The sequence below is a fragment of the Neomonachus schauinslandi genome, chromosome 8, assembly GCF_002201575.2.
Source record: "Neomonachus schauinslandi chromosome 8, ASM220157v2, whole genome shotgun sequence".
NCBI classification, from domain to species: Eukaryota; Metazoa; Chordata; class Mammalia; order Carnivora; family Phocidae; genus Neomonachus; species Neomonachus schauinslandi.
The window spans coordinates 144336906-144352967 of NC_058410.1; the positions used below are offsets into that span (position 1 = coordinate 144336906).

Here is a 16062-nt window from a genome sequence, read left to right on the forward strand (position 1 = left end):
GGAGCCGCCGAGTCAGGCCGGCAGCGAGGGAGGTGGCAGGCGAGATGCAGGATCAATAAAGGAGCGGGGAGTGTTTTCCATGATTCTGGGGGGTTTGAACACAGCGCAGCGAAAACGAGGCCCTCCTGTCGCAGGAGGAGGAGAAGACTTGACAGGCTGTGATGTCCTTTCCCCTGAGGGGGTCCCCGCTCTGGGATGTCCGCGCGGTTGTGAGGGAGGCGGAGAGCCCGAGCTCGCTGGGTGACAATAAGAAAGCCTAGCAGAGGATGGTTTCGATCCATCGACCTCTGGGTTATGGGCCCAGCACGCTTCCGCTGCGCCACTCTGCTCGCGGGGCAGGACAGGCTACCTACTTTTCTGGTTTGATTCTCAGCCTCTTGCCCCACGTCTTACTATGCGCAGCACGGTTGCTTTTCCCGTCTTCTCTCTACTCTCCTTTCCTTCCATCCATCTCCTCTGGGTGTTTCTCGCTCGTCCCAGCGTTATGGTCCACGTTCCCGTCACACAAGCTCTAGGTCGCAGGCTCCACACATCTCCAGTCCTTTCTTTGCGAGGTTGCCAAGCGTCCCCTTTGGGTTGGGAATAATGATGGCCAGGATGTCAACTTGCCAGACCAAGAATCGGGCAAAGCCCTCTAAAACCACTCACCAGTCGCCTTCTTTCTCAACCAAAGCCCTTTCCCTGGGATTCCTTCTTGGTCCCCGAGCTGCCGGCCTTTCCTCGTTTCCCTCCTCCTGAGCAGCACTCCGATTTATCAGCAAAAGTGGCCCACGTCTGTTTGACCTTTAGGGACCCCTCCCCACCTACCCGCGCGGCTTCCGCTCGCTCTGCCGCTCTCGATTATTGGAGATCCCAACGTAACCCCCTTACTTCCAAGTCATCCTGGCGGGGTCCAGAGCCACCTGCCGTTCCCTGCACCCGGCCTGGCAGCGCCCGCGCTCCGCTGCCCACTTCCAGACCTCCGCTCGGACGGGCAGGTTGGTTCGTACCTGCCTGGTCTCATCACTCGGACACCGAGTTTGCTGCACCTTCAAACCTCTGAGGGTGCTGACTGGTTTCCTCCTTCACCCCGTTTCCATTCCCTTCCGAATTCTGCAGGATTCTCACCTTCTCCGCTAGATCGTCGTCGTTTCTGTTCGTTTCCCTATTGTCTGCCACCGAAGCCGCAGATCTAGGGTAGGCAGCCCGAGACAGAATGCTGTGGGGACGGCGGGGGGGGGGGGGGGGGGGTCCTCACTTGCGCCGCGGGATTCACCTCGGACAGTCTCTGGCAAGCGGTAGCAGAGCGCAGCGGCCTCCTTCCAGAAGAGGAGCACTTGGCCAAGACACCAATGCATCAGTCACCCTGACTCCTGAATGCTCGCCCGGGGGCTGAACGTCTCAAGCCAAGACCTTAAAAAGGGATTTGCAGAAATTCAACCAGGGACTTGGCCATTGCTAGGCAAGTCTATAAAGCTAAGCCCGACACCCGTTCTTAGCTTGACTGACGGCCCATTTTTTGGCTTTCGGTTAAGAGTTCTAATTTACAAGCTTGCTTTTCCCCTTGCCTGTCGTACTACACTCTCGTGCTGGAATGCACGAGAGGAGCTGCCACCTACAATTTTAGAGCTAGAGAGCCCAGCTTTTCTCCCTCGGGGTTGACTAGTTAAGGCCCTTCAAATCTCCCTGATGGCGAACTTCGCTCTCCTGCCTCACTCCAGCCTACTTCATCCTTAGATTTTATTCTCCCCCCCTACCCTGCTGTCACTTTTGGCAGTGAGGTGAGTTTGTCTTAGACTTAGTGATCCTCTGTCTTGGTCTTCCTCTTTCCAGGTGCAAAAACTTAGAGTCATCTCTTGATCCAGAGAAAATCAGGCTTTAGGGGACTGCTTATTTTATATATAACACACGAGATGGAAATTCCTGTAATTAAATAAGAAGTAGAGTTAGATTTAAAAAAAAAACTATAGAGTTAGATTCAGCAAGATGACTCAGTGGAATGAAGCAATTGTCTTTAACTTTGGTTCTCTCACAATGAGGTGAAATAACACATTAAAATGTATATTTGAAACCAAAATTTCTTACTCTTTGACATATTTGGTCAAATAGATGCCCATCATGCTGTTATGACAAATTGGCATGTTGTACTTTGTCCCAGAATTGGCAAGACTCCTTAACTTGATCTAATTTCCAGCTTCCTACCTTGTGAGCCCCTGATGGTCATCAGTGAGCCACACTCCAAACTGGGACAAACTCTGATAGAAGTGGGGAGATGGGCTGAATCAAAAAATAAATACTCCACAACTGTGAGAAGTGATGGAGAATACAGACATGTATTCATGCTGTGAGATCATGTGTAAAAAGATTTCAAAACTCTAAATGACCAGTAGTTCTTATTTTTTTAAATAAACTGTGGAACATAATGGAATATTCTGCAGCGGATAATATGAAGGAGGCATGTTTCTACGTACTGATGTGAAATGCGTATATAATATATGTGAATATACGTGTACTTGATGGAACTGCAGACTCACATGCAGTTGTAAGAAATGATAAAGAGAGAACACTTTACCCTAGTTTCCCCCAGTGGTAACATCTTGGCTCATTACAGTAACACAAGCGGGTACTGACATTGATACAGTCCTCCAGTCTTACTCTGATTTCCCCCGCTGTACTCATTTTTGAGTGTGGTGGTAGGCATTTAGTTCCGGGTGGTTTTATCCCATGTGCAGATTCCCGTACCCACCACCACAAAAGTGTGGCTTCGTCACAGCAAGACTCCCTCCTGTCGCCCTTTAATGACCACACTCACCTTCTCCTGGCACTCCCTCCCTCGTACCAGGAAAGCAGAAACTGAGTCTTCATTTCTCCCATTTAGTCACTTCCAGAATGTTGTAGAAGTGGAATTACGCAAAATATGACATTTTGCGATTGGCTTCTTTTCAGCATAATTCCCCAGGAAGTCATCCAAGTTGCCGCATGTACCTATAGTCCATTCCTTTGTCTTGCTGAGTATTCCATAGTATGGATGTATCATAGTTGCTGAGCCACTCACCTAGTGATATGGATTGTTTCCAGTTTAGGCCTATTCTGGGTAAAGATGCTGGAAAAAATACATATAGGTCTTTGTGGGAGCATAAGTTTCCATGTCTTTGGAATAAATACCCAAGAGTGGTGTTCATTACTGGATTATCTGGTCATTTCCTGTTTAGTTTTGTAAGAAACTGCCAAACCATTTTCCTGACTCACTGGACCATTTTACATTTCCACCATCAGCGTATGAGAGCTTCCCCACATCCTCACGGGAATTGGGTGTTGTCCTTACTTTTGTTTTAGCCATTCTGATAGGTGTAGGGTGATATCTTATTGTGGTTTTACTTTCTATTTCCCTAATGGCTAATGACGTTGAACATTTTTTCATGTGTTTATTTGCCATCTGTGTATCATCATGGGTGAAATGCTGCGATGTCTCTTCATGGCTTTTATCCATTTTCTGACTGAAGTGTTGGCTTTCTCTTTTAATCTGTTCAGTTTTGAGAATTCTGTCTACATGTTCCAGATACTGACCTTTGCCATGTATGTGATTTACAAATGTTTTTTCCAAATTTGTAGCTTGTTTTTTTTTTCCAACCGCTTCATAATGTCTTTTGCAGAGGAAAAGTTTTTAATTTTGCAGGGATCGGATTTATCTCTTTTCCTTTTAAGGATTGGGCTTTTGGTATCAAGTCAAAGGAATCTGCCTGACCCTAGATCCTGAAGATCCGCTATTATTTTCTAAAAGTTTTATAATTTTACAGTTCAGTCTGTGATTCATTTTAATTTTTGTGTACAGAATGAGGTTTAGGTCAACGTGGATTTTGTTTTGTTGTTGGTTTTTTGTTTTGTTTTTTGTTATTTATTTATTTATGCCTATGGATGTCCAATTGCTCCGGCACCATTTGTTGAAAATACTGTTGCTCTTCCATTGAATTTTTTTCTGCACTAGTGTAAAAAATCAGTTGGGCATATTTCTATGGGTCTATTAGTGTGTGTGTGAGTAAAGCGATAGAAGTTTATTAAGTGAAGATACAGAAAAGCTCTCAAGAGTGGTCCCGACAGGGCTGCCAACGAGGGCCTTTAGTGTTGGTCTTTTATAGAAAGCTAACCAGGGAACTTAAATCCTTTTAACATTTCTACTGATCGCACCACTGAGCAAGGACTAGGGATAACACCTTCGGTAGTTTACTTCCTTTTTAGGGTCTGGTTATTCCTTGTTGGTCACGGGTGATTATCATAAAGACACCCACCCCAAACGACCCACCCCACACGCCCAGGGTAGGAGGGTCCGATTTGCCCCCTTACCTCTGGTCTCCCCAAACCTCCACATTTTGGGGATTTCTGTGAGCCTGATCACATAGCCCCCCATCTCTCCCTACCTAGCCTGGGCGGTCCCTTACTCACTCCTCCCCCTGGAATAGTAACCCTAACTGCCGCCAGGGAATGGACGATGATCGATGACCGCTCTGGCTGCTTCTTGCCGAAATGGGGCAGTGGGTTGTGTGGCAGTTAGAATCTATCCAGGGGTCCGTCCAGGAGCTCTCAGTATATATCTTTAAGGAAAAGAAATAACCAAGATGAACACTGTGTATGCGTTTGTACCATTCATTTAAAAGGGTGGCTTAGTGGTTAAGCATCTGCCTTCTGCTCAGGTCCTCATCCCAGGGTCCTCCATCACGAGGGGAGCTCAGGCTCCCTGCTCAGCAGGGAGTCGGCTTCTCCCTCTCCCTCTGCCCCTCTCCCCTGCTCATGCTCTCTCTCAAATAAATAAATAAAATCTTTAAAAAAATAAAAACATAGAGTGGACTGAGTATTATACACACACATAACTCGGGAAAGTTATACAAAAACTCATTCCCCTGTGAAGGGAAACTGAACAGCTAGCGCACATAGGTAGAAAAGACTTTTTTTTTTCCACCGCATGTATCCCAATATCATTTGAGCTTCGTCTCATGATTATTATTTTAAAATAGTTTAAATATTAAAATTCTTAATAGGCAATGAATATACACTTTACGTCAGTTGATTACAGCTTTATTTTAGACCTTGTTTTCCAGTTACATGCAAGCAAATGATTTTACTGTGTTCGGATAGCATTTATTTCTGGCACTTCTTCACTTCCTTAGCCCAGAAACAGGCTGGGGTTGTGTTAAGCAAGCATGAAATTCCAGATCGGCCTCACACAGATAGATGAAAATATGAGCGGATTGGGAGATATCAAGGATACAGTTGGGATGAGAGAAAGGAAATTGCTGAAAAGGTAACAGTCTGGTGGAGAAGCAAGCATTCCCACTAACTTTTATTCTTTTTGAAAGAGTTGCCTTCAAGCAGGATTTTGATTGCAGGAAACACCAAGGTATCTCTGAAATTTGGACTCTTCTTGGGAGAAAAGAAAACATTGGGACTCTGTTCAAACCTACTAGATAATACGGTAATTATGATTTCTTTTTTCTGGCCAGACAGAGACTCCGTCACTGGCCAATTAATCCCAAGACCAAAACAGGGAAGCTCAGTAAATGAGGATGCATTGCTTACAGGTCAGGTACAACTCAGGTTTCTTTGGACTGTGCAGCTATCCAGGATTTCAAAGTAACCTACAAGATGTCAAAAATACCCGTAGTCGGCAGGATTCGAACCTGCGCGGGGAGACCCCAATGGATTTCTAGTCCATCGCCTTAACCACTCGGCCACGACTACGTGCGAGCCGGCGCGCTCGTCGGCCAAGGAGCCTCCGGCGAAGGCCACGGCTCTCCCACCAAGCGCCCTCGGACCTCACTCGGGCGAAGAGCGCGCTGCTGCGGCAAGCCGGCCAGGTGGCACTGCCTCCCCCGCGCGGAGGGACGCCTTCCCCCGACGGCCTGCTGGAGGGGCCGGAGCAGGAGGCCCCCCGGGAGCCCAGCCTCGTGCTGGGCCGCTTCCGACGGGGACGCAGGAGACACCCGGCTGGCGGACGCAGGCTCTGGCGTTCGCGGCAGAACTGCGAGGCGAGCGCCGATTTGAACACCTGCTCCAGATGAGCATCGATTTTCAAAATTAGTTTTCGGTTGGGTGGGGGCATGGGGTAAGTGCTGGATGGGCATTAAGGAGAGAGGGCACATGATGTGATGAGCACTGGGTGTTCTAGGAAACTGATGAATCACTAAACTCTACCTCTGAAACTAATTAAGACACTATATGTTAACTCAACTGAATTTAAATAAAAAATTTTAAATTAAAAAAAGAAAAAAATAAGTTTTGACTAATTCACATAGTGGAAGATCTTGCCGTATAGTCTTTTAGAAAACTCACAACCATTTGATTTGAAAGATTGTCCCTTGGGGCGCCTGGGTGGCTCAGTTGGTTAAGCAACTGCCTTCGGCTCAGGTCATGATCCTGAAGTCCCTGGATCGAGTCCCGCATCGGGCTCCCTGCTCCGCGAGGAGCCTGCTTCTCCCCCTGACCCTCCCCCCTCTCATGTACTCTCTCTCTCTGATTCTCACTCTCTCAAATAAATAAATAAAATTTAAAAAAAAAGAAAAAAAAAAGATTGTCCCACCTATTTCAAAACTTCTTTTTTCTGCATCCATATGCGGGAATAACTATGGAACAGACCTCAAATAAGACAGTTCCCCAAACCTTAAAAATATGAAGATTTATATTACAAATGTTAAAGACTTATGAAACTTCTCTATCTCAGTGTTCTTTTTTTTTTTTTAAAGATTTTATTTATTTATTTGACAGAGAGAGACACAGCGTGAGAGGGAACACAAGCAGCGGGAGTGGGAGAGGGAGAAGCAGGCTCCCCGCTGAGCAGGGAGCCCGATGCGGGGCTCGATCCCAGGACCCCGGGATCATGACCTGAGCCGAAGGCAGACGCTTAACGACTGAGCCACCCAGGCGCCCCTCAGTGTTCTTTCCTCAAATTATTTTTTTTAAACCCAGTTAAACATCAGAAAGCAAGAAGGGGTGGAAATTTTGTCATTAATTTTGCCAATTGCTGACTGACATTGATTATTTGAGAAACAAGTTCAAGGTGAGTGCTTTCACTGTGGAGTGCACTGAACAAGACAGACATTAACCCAAGAACCATGTGAAGCAAATGTCAACTCTTGGGTAACATCATTAAATAAATCAATAAAATGCATTGTTCTGCTATTCACTTATAACACTTGATTACTTCACACTGTAGTAAACAAAAACATTAAGTCATAACTCCACAACCCAGAAACCAACACTACAAACATTTGAAGTATTCCTTCCTTCCTCTCAGTATTTCACATGCAAGAAGTTTGCCTCCTCGAAGTCATGTTCATACTACTATGTCGGTGAATATTATATCATAAACATTTTCCCAGAACGATTACAGAATCCTCCCAAATCTCATTTTAGTGGCAGATGAAGCAAAAATACTTAAACATTCATCCATTTTTAATATATTACTTAAACCATCACAATGAGAAATGCAAAAATTTTTGTGCAATACATGGTGTTCTTTGTTAAGAATATTTCCCTAGGAGAGGACTTCTCAAACTTCAGTGAGCATCAGAACCCCCTGGTGGGCTTCCTGCTAAAACAAATTGCTGGATCTCCCTGTTCCCATGCTCCCGGTTCCAATTCTGTCGATCTGAACTCGGCTGGAGAACTTGCATTTCTCAAGGGACCTCCGATGGTGCACACGCTGCTGGTCAGGGACAATATTTGGATAAAACTGCTCAAGGACAATAAAGTTCAAAATAAATTTACCACGTTAAGTGTTACAAACCCTTTATGAGCCTAAATGGGGGTCTATAGCAAGTGCTATGGTAGTAAGACCAAATAAAAATGACTAGAATACAGTGAGGGGAACATTATTGTCACCTTATCCTAAAGGAAAACAGATGTGAGAGAGTTTTAACTCTCAGAGGAGCATATTCGGGCTCGACCCTGGAGGTCACATTCCTTTTGTATGTGAGATTCTGTCTAAATCTACTAGTGTATGCCCTGGGAACGCACTTCCGTTCCTAGAATGCAGAGAGAAGTCCGTGGTTTTAGGGTTTCTGACACTTCCATAAAACGGGATCTGGTCCGAATGCTCCCCTCCTTATCCCAGTCTGGTAAACCAGAGAGTCTCTGACCCCAGAATGGGCCCTATTAATTTGGCTAGATTTATTCCAACATTTGCGCGTTTTCATCTCCTTTTTGCGCCTCTCTGTGCTGCGCGGGGCCGAGCGCGGGGCCTTGGAGACCGCGTGTGCTCCGAGCGCGCCTTTCCCGGGCGGGGAGCCACCTCGCGTCCCCTCCTGTCCCTGAGGGGTCCCCGACCTCCCCGCCCCGGCTGTTGAAGTCGGGGCGGAAACGAGGCCCCCGCCTCCCTCTCCGCCCCAGGGCGGTTTTAACGGTCCTTTTGGAAGGACAAGTTGAATGCCACCGAAGAGGGTCCTGATTTAGATTTTAGCTCCGTAAGTAATTACCCACGACCCCTTCATTTCCGTGCCTCTCCCGCTGGCGTTTGCCACCTCGACGTCGTTCAGGGCGCACTTTCAGCCGGGCTCGCCTTCCACAGGTTCCCTAGCACGAGGCGTGACCGTGGGGTCCGCGGATGGCCGCAGGCAAGGGACGAGCCCCAGCGCCCAGGGCACTTGCCGTTCGGGTCTTCTGTCCCACCTGTTCTGGATTTGCTCGAGATGGGCTCCTTCGTTCTCCACGGAGAGCCCGGACCTACCACGGGCGGCACTCCACGCGTCCCCCAGTGGTTCACCCCAGCTCTGGGGCGACGGCGAGCAGGTAGTCGTGGCCGAGTGGTTAAGGCGATGGACTTGAAATCCATTGGGGTCTCCCCGCGCAGGTTCGAATCCTGCCGACTACGGTTTTGCCAGGAACCAGCCCAAGTTCCCACAACCCAGATTGTTCCCCCAACGCGTACCCTCCACCTGCACCTGCAGATACGGATAGCGCACGCCTTCCCCTGCCCGAAGACGTTACTTTTCAAGTGCGGGAGTCACCCTTCAAAATTGGGAAGCTACGCAGGGCAGTTCACCTGACTTCATTAGATGCCTCAGATCACAGACTCCAGCCCCTGGGCTTTAATAGCACGCTGGTACTCCCCGTAACCACTCTCCACTCACAGGGAGGTTAGGATTCATAAAAAGTAGTGACACTAACACGTAATTTTATTGAACACTTTGTGCCAAGAAGGTAGGAGTTAAGCAGGAACCCCATGATAGTTGATTTCCATCGCTGCACAATGAGACGGTATTGACTGAGGACTTCCAGACAGGCTTATGAACTGAGGTTTTCATAAGTTCCTTAGGAGACACTCCTAAAATTGTCAAGTTGTTAGCAGACTCAGGGTTAGATGTGTTAGTATCCCAAAATAACAGATAACAGGTCCTATTTTCCAAGCCTTTACTACACACCACATTCCAAAGACTTCACACGTCTTAGTATTTGTAGATCTTTACAACATTTGTATTTTACAGACCACAAGGTCCATAGAGATCCAACCATAAATGACTGAAGTCTCAGAACTAGGAAGCAGGAGGATGGAGCTTAAAGGTCGCTTGGTTTGGGCTCCGCAGCCCCCCTCCCAACAGTTGTCGGTGGGCTTCTGCCTATGCTGGGGATTCCTGCCGCCATCTGCCTCCATCACTGGGTCGGTTCACTGTTCTGGATTCATCCTCTGGTGATAAGGCCAGGAGAGTGGTGCCGTGTAAGATTCTGGATTCAGCCTGGCACAGAATACTGCTGCCCCTGAGTGCTTCGTGCTTGTGTTACCTTTGACACGGGGAGTATCACTCATCAGTACATGGGTGTTTGCCTATTTTTGAGCAGGGGTTTCTTAACAGTTTATAAAGAGTTTCCCACACAGTAGACCTTTTCAGCTCCTGAACACCAGAGCCTGATACTGGAAAAGACTTTTTCAGTCAACAGGATTTGGATGTAGAGTCTAAGACTGATTTGAGAGAAAGGGAAGAGCTATTTTGGCCCCAGATATGGAGAGAAATTGGAATTAAGCCACATATATATATTGGAAGGGAGTGAGATTTTAAAAATGCTACAAAGCATCAACCCACATATTTCTTAGAAAGAATTAATGCTTCAATTCTTCTGCATAGAAACCCCAGAGCAGATTCTTTTGTCCCCACTTCCTATTTCCTATACACTTTCAGGGGATAAAAGTATTTCTGTGGGCTTCACAAATGATTGGAAGAAACAAATAGTAGGTTAAGAGGCTTACGAGTGCTTGTCCAGAAGAGAGAAATATGGATGCAAACTTATAAGTGAGGAAGAAGAGATGGCAAGGATGGGGCAGTGGGGGAAAAAAGGTGACTACAAACAGAGGGGAAAACACTGGATATTTCCTTGGAAAATTATGTGACTTTGCAGATAAAGAAATAATTATTTAGGGAGTCACTAAAGAAATCACTTTACTGCTAAGGGGAAGAATCATACTGGAAACAGCATTCTCTAGAATAATATTCAATGGTATGAGGAAGTGGGAAAAACACCTACAAGATACTTAGGAAAACATAATGTAAGTCAAAGATTTTACATCCAGCTCAGATGTATTTTGTGTCAAAGAAAGTGTATTTACCGCAAAAAGTATTAGGCAACATTTAAAAGGAGTAGATCCACACATAACTATATAGATGAATCTAAAAAAAATAGTGAAAATTTCAGGAGCAGAATGAGATATATAGCAAAATACCATATGGAAAATAAAATTCAATACACAAAAATACTGACATCTGCTTTGCAGAAACAAATTCTAGCAAAAATGTAAACATTAGAAACTTTTGAAAAAAGATCTTATATATTTGAGAGAGAAAGAGAGAACATGAGTGGGGGGGGCAGAGGGAGAAGCAGATGGGGAGTCTGACATGGGGCTGGATCCAAGGACCCTGGGATCATGACCTGAGCTTAACTAACTGAGCCACCCAGGCGCCCTATGTTAGATACTTTTAAAGTTAACTTTGTGGGAGAGATTAGAGGGAGACCATCATAGAGGTAAAAAATTCAATCAATTGAGATATGGCCTTTACAGATATTGATTTATATGTGGGACAGCCTAAAAATCTGACAGGTGTTTAAAATCACTGTAATCTTTGAGACATAATTAAAGAATCTATATATATCATTTGACCTCTTTTAAATGGATAAAAGTTAGAATGACAGAAATTTCAAAGTATCGATAGAGTTGTAGGGATGTCAATGCTTGCGAACTGATGGTTGGAAACTATGGAGTTACTTTGGAAGCAAATCTGGCACCATTTAATTGAATAAAGGGTAAACATATCACAGGATCCAACTGTTCTGTCTCGTGCTAAATACCCCACAAGTCTATAGGAAGATATTTATGAATATGTTCAGTGTAGTCATGTCTACACTGGTGGGATTTTTAATCAATCTGTTTTTCTAGGACTTGGTGATTGATTAAACTGGGTGGATGCACACACTGAAGGATGACACAGGGAGAAGTTACAAATTAAATGTAAAAACTATGTGTGCAACACTGTACTGCTCATATAAAATAACAAAACACATTGAAACAGAGCTACATATTTCACAAGAAAACATTCAAACAAAAAGTTACAGAATCTGGGGGGGAAGGAGGTGAGGGGAAAAGTTACATAGTAAATAGTAGAATAGTTGCTACTGGAGTTCGAAGACATAGAATGCTATATTGTGAAAGGGAAATATCAATCGATCAAGAAAAAAAAAAAAAGAGCTGTATATGGACCAATAACGGTAAAGTGCTTTGAATTGTGGGACATAATTAATTCAAATGTCTGCTCTGGATTCCGAAAACAGATCGCAACTCTCTGACATTATGTGGACCATGTCAATGCCTCCAGCCAGACTATCAGGGACATCTCTGTGTGGTTGAGCAGGGTGGGCTTATTATCCACTGTGGTGAGGAGAACACACACTGGAGGAATCATGAGATGTTTATGGAGGAGGATGTTAGAAAGAACCTATTCTAGGATTTGGGCTTTGGTTGGGTGCTTTGAGTGACGGTCCAAAGTAGCAGGGTTCTGATCTGGATTAGAACTGTCAGAAAGCAGAGCTATTCTATCACTGGGTATCTCAATTGATCTTATTTATAAGGAGGTAGACTAGAGTGAAGGTACAGCTATACTTGGTGAGGAGTGACAGTCACTTGTTTCAGTGAGAGGGAGGTTTGGTGTTTTGTGGGTGGCCGCAGTGACCTGGGCTTTGCTTAGCTTCCACAAAGTTGTGATGCTGCTTGTTGGTCTCACTTTCCCATGGTCTCAGAGGAACCACGTCTGATGTTGGTATTCTGTGAGATTATGCTCAGTAGGAGAATCACATGGCGTGGCTTGAATGCCAGGCCAGCTTCCGGATGCTGTAAGTTGCTTTCTTCCCCGTTCTTTCTTCCTCTGTAGCAACACTTCTCTTGTGATGAAATTCTTGTTTACTTCTTCATTTCAAAATTGAAATTCAACATATCAAAGTTCTTTTGGGATAAGAATGAGGAATATTGATTTTGACCAAAGTCTTTGAGTTCCATTTCACAACAGATTAGCATCAAATATGTGGGTAACGAGGGACATTAAAACAACCTCAAATAGGGCCACTTGCATGGTGTGAGATGGACAAACTTTGAGAGGATAAAAGATCACTGGCATGATTAATTCCATTTTAGGACAACCTGTATACCAGAAATCCCTATATCAGCCCTGTACCCTGACCCGCAGGAGGGCTTCTTTAGTTTGCAGACAATAAAATGATCTACTCATAGAATGTCCTGGGAAACAGACATTACAAGGGCGTCATTGTAGATGGCAACACTCTTGATGGGAGAGCATTACAAAAAGGACCCTGATCACACTTGAAAACTTCATCAGCAATATACAATGAGTGATTGATATCAACTGTGGGCAAACTGCATTTCTACTTGCTTTGGATATACACTCATCTACTTCATTCAAGCCTTCCTTCTTAAATATGGCTGGGTCTTCTCATGCTTAATCAGAAAAAAACAAAAAGGAAAAGAATCTTCACAATCCTTCCTCCCCTCTTCATAATAATCAGATTAATCCATATGGCTATGGGTTTTAATCAACCATGGTGACCAGTTTTTGATGTAGAGAAAATATCTACTGACCATATCTTCTTTAAATGTTCTGGTTTGGGGGATACCTGGTTGGCTCAATCAGTTAAGCATCTGCCTTCAGCTCAGGTCATGATCCCAGGGTCCTGGGATCGAGTCCTGCATTCAGCTCCTTGCTCAGAGAGGGAGCCTGCTGCTCCCCCTGCTTGTGTCCTCTCTCTGATAAATAAATTAATAAAATCTTTAAAAAAATTAAAATAAAATTTCTGGTTTTGAGTCATGTGTTCAATTTTCTGATAACAAAATGTGTGCAATAAAGACTTAGGGTTTTACTGTTGCAGAGTTGAGACATTTTTTGCATTTTTGTCTGAAAAATAAAACATGTATCTAGGAATATAAAAGAGAATAATGCAAACTTCAATTTTGACCAAATGAAGAGCAATCTATATACATGAATGATGAGTATGAAGAGTAGATTGCACATACCCTGAAGGTCAAAGGGGTGTAATAGTGTTAGGAGTTAATTGGACACTTAGGTAGTCAGGGCCAGGGTCCCCAACAAGAAAGCAAAAAATCCAGGACAGCTAACACAAAACTGCACTACCATCCTGCTTTACAACTTAAGACAAGACCACAATAGCATCCTGTCTAACAGCCTCCGCAGGAGTGACTTTTGCAAAACATCCTGAAACAAAACAATGAACCTTAAAACATTGGTCACAAACTCACACGCTGAGGCAGTTAGTCTCCAAACGTCAGCCCAAAAGACCATCCACATGTGAACAATAATCTGATAGGTAAACAGGTGCATGACCAAAGCCCTGATTGGCACACCTTAGCAGTCAATCCACAAGGGGCCCACACTCAGGAAGCTCAAGAGAGTTCTGCAAAAGAGCTTATAAAAACCCTTAGATTTAAACCCCCAAATGGCAACCCTCTTCAGTCCCCTCCATCTCTAAGAGCTTTGTACTATCGCTCAATAAACTTTGCTGTGCTGCCCACCACTCTTCATCTGGTCTACCTCTTTATTTTTTGAAGCAGCATGACCAAGAACCGCGGGCACTAAGGAAACAAAAATCCTGTAACAATGAAACCCTAATTAGTATTTTCCCAGGATAGTACTTGCAAAAACTCCAGAAGTGCACAGTATTCTTCAGTTAGTGGCTCACTGTGAGGGAGAAAACCACAGATCTCTGGTTTTAAACAATGGAGTGTGTCCACATGTAGTGGCAGAAACTTCATGCAACTCATTTATTATGAAGGAGAATCTGGAAATAAATGTTTGATTAAGCAGTTTACACAAAGGGGCAATATGAGAAGAAGCCAACAGTGACTAAGACCAGCATATGGGGGGAGAATTTGCAGTGTGAGCACACTTGGAGTTAGTGATATGTGTTGGTTGTGAGGGAAAACAAAATTGCCTAATAACAATCTCATACACGTCTGGAATCATAATGAGACCATTTGTTGGGATGGAATCTTCCCAGCCCTTAGTGAAATGTCTGCAAATTTCAAAGCCAGGAGAAAAACAGACTCACTTCATCTAAAACAAATACTATACTAAAAAAAAAAAAAAAAATTAAAGGCCTATGCAAAATAGTACAAGAGCAAATGAAAAAAGGAAACTTCTACAAATAATGTAATTAGCAAAGAAACAGCAGTAATTACTAATTTTTGATGAGAAAGAGGGTTGTTTGGTGTTCTCTCAGTGGCACAATGACCAGATGAACATTGCAGTGAAAATATTGTGGATTTCCCCTTAATTTTTACTTCAATAAAGGTTAAATATGTAGATATTTTTGAAATGCAAAAAATGAGTCTTTATATGCCCATGTACTTATAGTCACCCAATTTAAGCACATTTGGTTTGTGTGTGTGTAGTGTCTGTATTTTATATATATAAACTGGGTTCAGTGGCCATAGGGGGCGAGGAGGGGGCAGAAACTGCAGCTAGATGTCAGGGTAGAAGAGAAATTTGCTATTAACTGTACGTATATTCTCCAATACCAATAGAATTATTTATTTCCCATGTTTGAAATATCTAAAACATTCATTCTAATGTGCAGAGAAAATGAATGTCATATAAGTGGATTGTTGCTCTTTATTAGAGTTGGTTTTCCAGTCGCTGCAGAGTGCAGGGCTTTTGCTGTTTCCCTACTGCATTTACTTTTGTTGCTTCTTTTCTTCCTTACAAAATAAGCTCTGTAAAGCCAGAACGAAATTCTATTCCTTCTTCCTCACCCGAATTCAGACACGTCAGGACTTGCAGAAACTCATAGGAGACACCAGGGGCAAAATTGACTTTGGTCATTTAGATGAACAGCCCTTTCCCGGGAAAAACCCAAAATGAGATCAAAACACAAAGCAGGTTCCACCGAGACTTGAACTCGGATCGCTGGATTCAGAGTCCAGAGTGCTAACCATTACACCATGGAACCCCACATGAGGGGACAGTCCGCACAATTGTCTATGATGAGTTTCCGAAACTCTACTGAAAGCATTTAGTTGAGTTTATGAGTCAGAATTCTTAGTTCATGTCCACGCATGACAGTCTTTTGATAAAAACCCTAGGAGATTTTATTTTTACCTTATCTTTTGCCACCCACATGAACCCATAAAGTCTCCCACCCCCAACTCAGGCACTTAGTGGTCCCAGTCCTTGCTTTCTTCATTAAGGAAAAGAGTGAGCCCTTGTTATACAGAGCAGTACTGGACTGAACGTCTCGTATCCACTGTATGATTTAAGGCTCAGACACTGGGTGAAGATATGGTGAGTCCTTATGTAAACAGGGAACAGGCTTGGAAATTTCGTATCTGCTATCTGCAGTTCTGCTCACTTTCAGCCAGGTGGTATTTTCGCCCACACACTTTATTTAATTATCAGGTATATTGCTTCGAGGAAAACAAACTTTAACGTGTCCCTTTCTGGCAGTCACGGAAGGCAACTTGCAAGAGGAGCTGGGGCAGGTTGTGCTTGCAGAGAAAGACAGAACGTGTCGCGATGGGTAAGGGGC

General features: G+C 44.2%; 4 non-coding genes across 4 annotated transcripts; 1 reads left to right on the forward strand and 3 right to left on the reverse strand.

Annotated features, from left to right (window-relative positions):
- Nucleotides 1-257: 257 nt before the first annotated feature.
- On the reverse strand, nt 258-329 carry TRNAM-CAU. Its single transcript has one exon. It is a non-coding gene; the product is annotated as a tRNA-Met (tRNA).
- A 5301-nt stretch (nt 330-5630) lies between these two features.
- TRNAS-AGA lies at nt 5631-5712 on the reverse strand. The gene has a single exon. It is a non-coding gene; the product is annotated as a tRNA-Ser (tRNA).
- A 3045-nt stretch (nt 5713-8757) lies between these two features.
- On the forward strand, nt 8758-8839 carry TRNAS-UGA. The gene has a single exon. It is a non-coding gene; the product is annotated as a tRNA-Ser (tRNA).
- Nucleotides 8840-15414: 6575 nt separating this feature from the next.
- On the reverse strand, nt 15415-15486 carry TRNAQ-CUG. The gene has a single exon. It is a non-coding gene; the product is annotated as a tRNA-Gln (tRNA).
- Nucleotides 15487-16062: the final 576 nt, after the last annotated feature.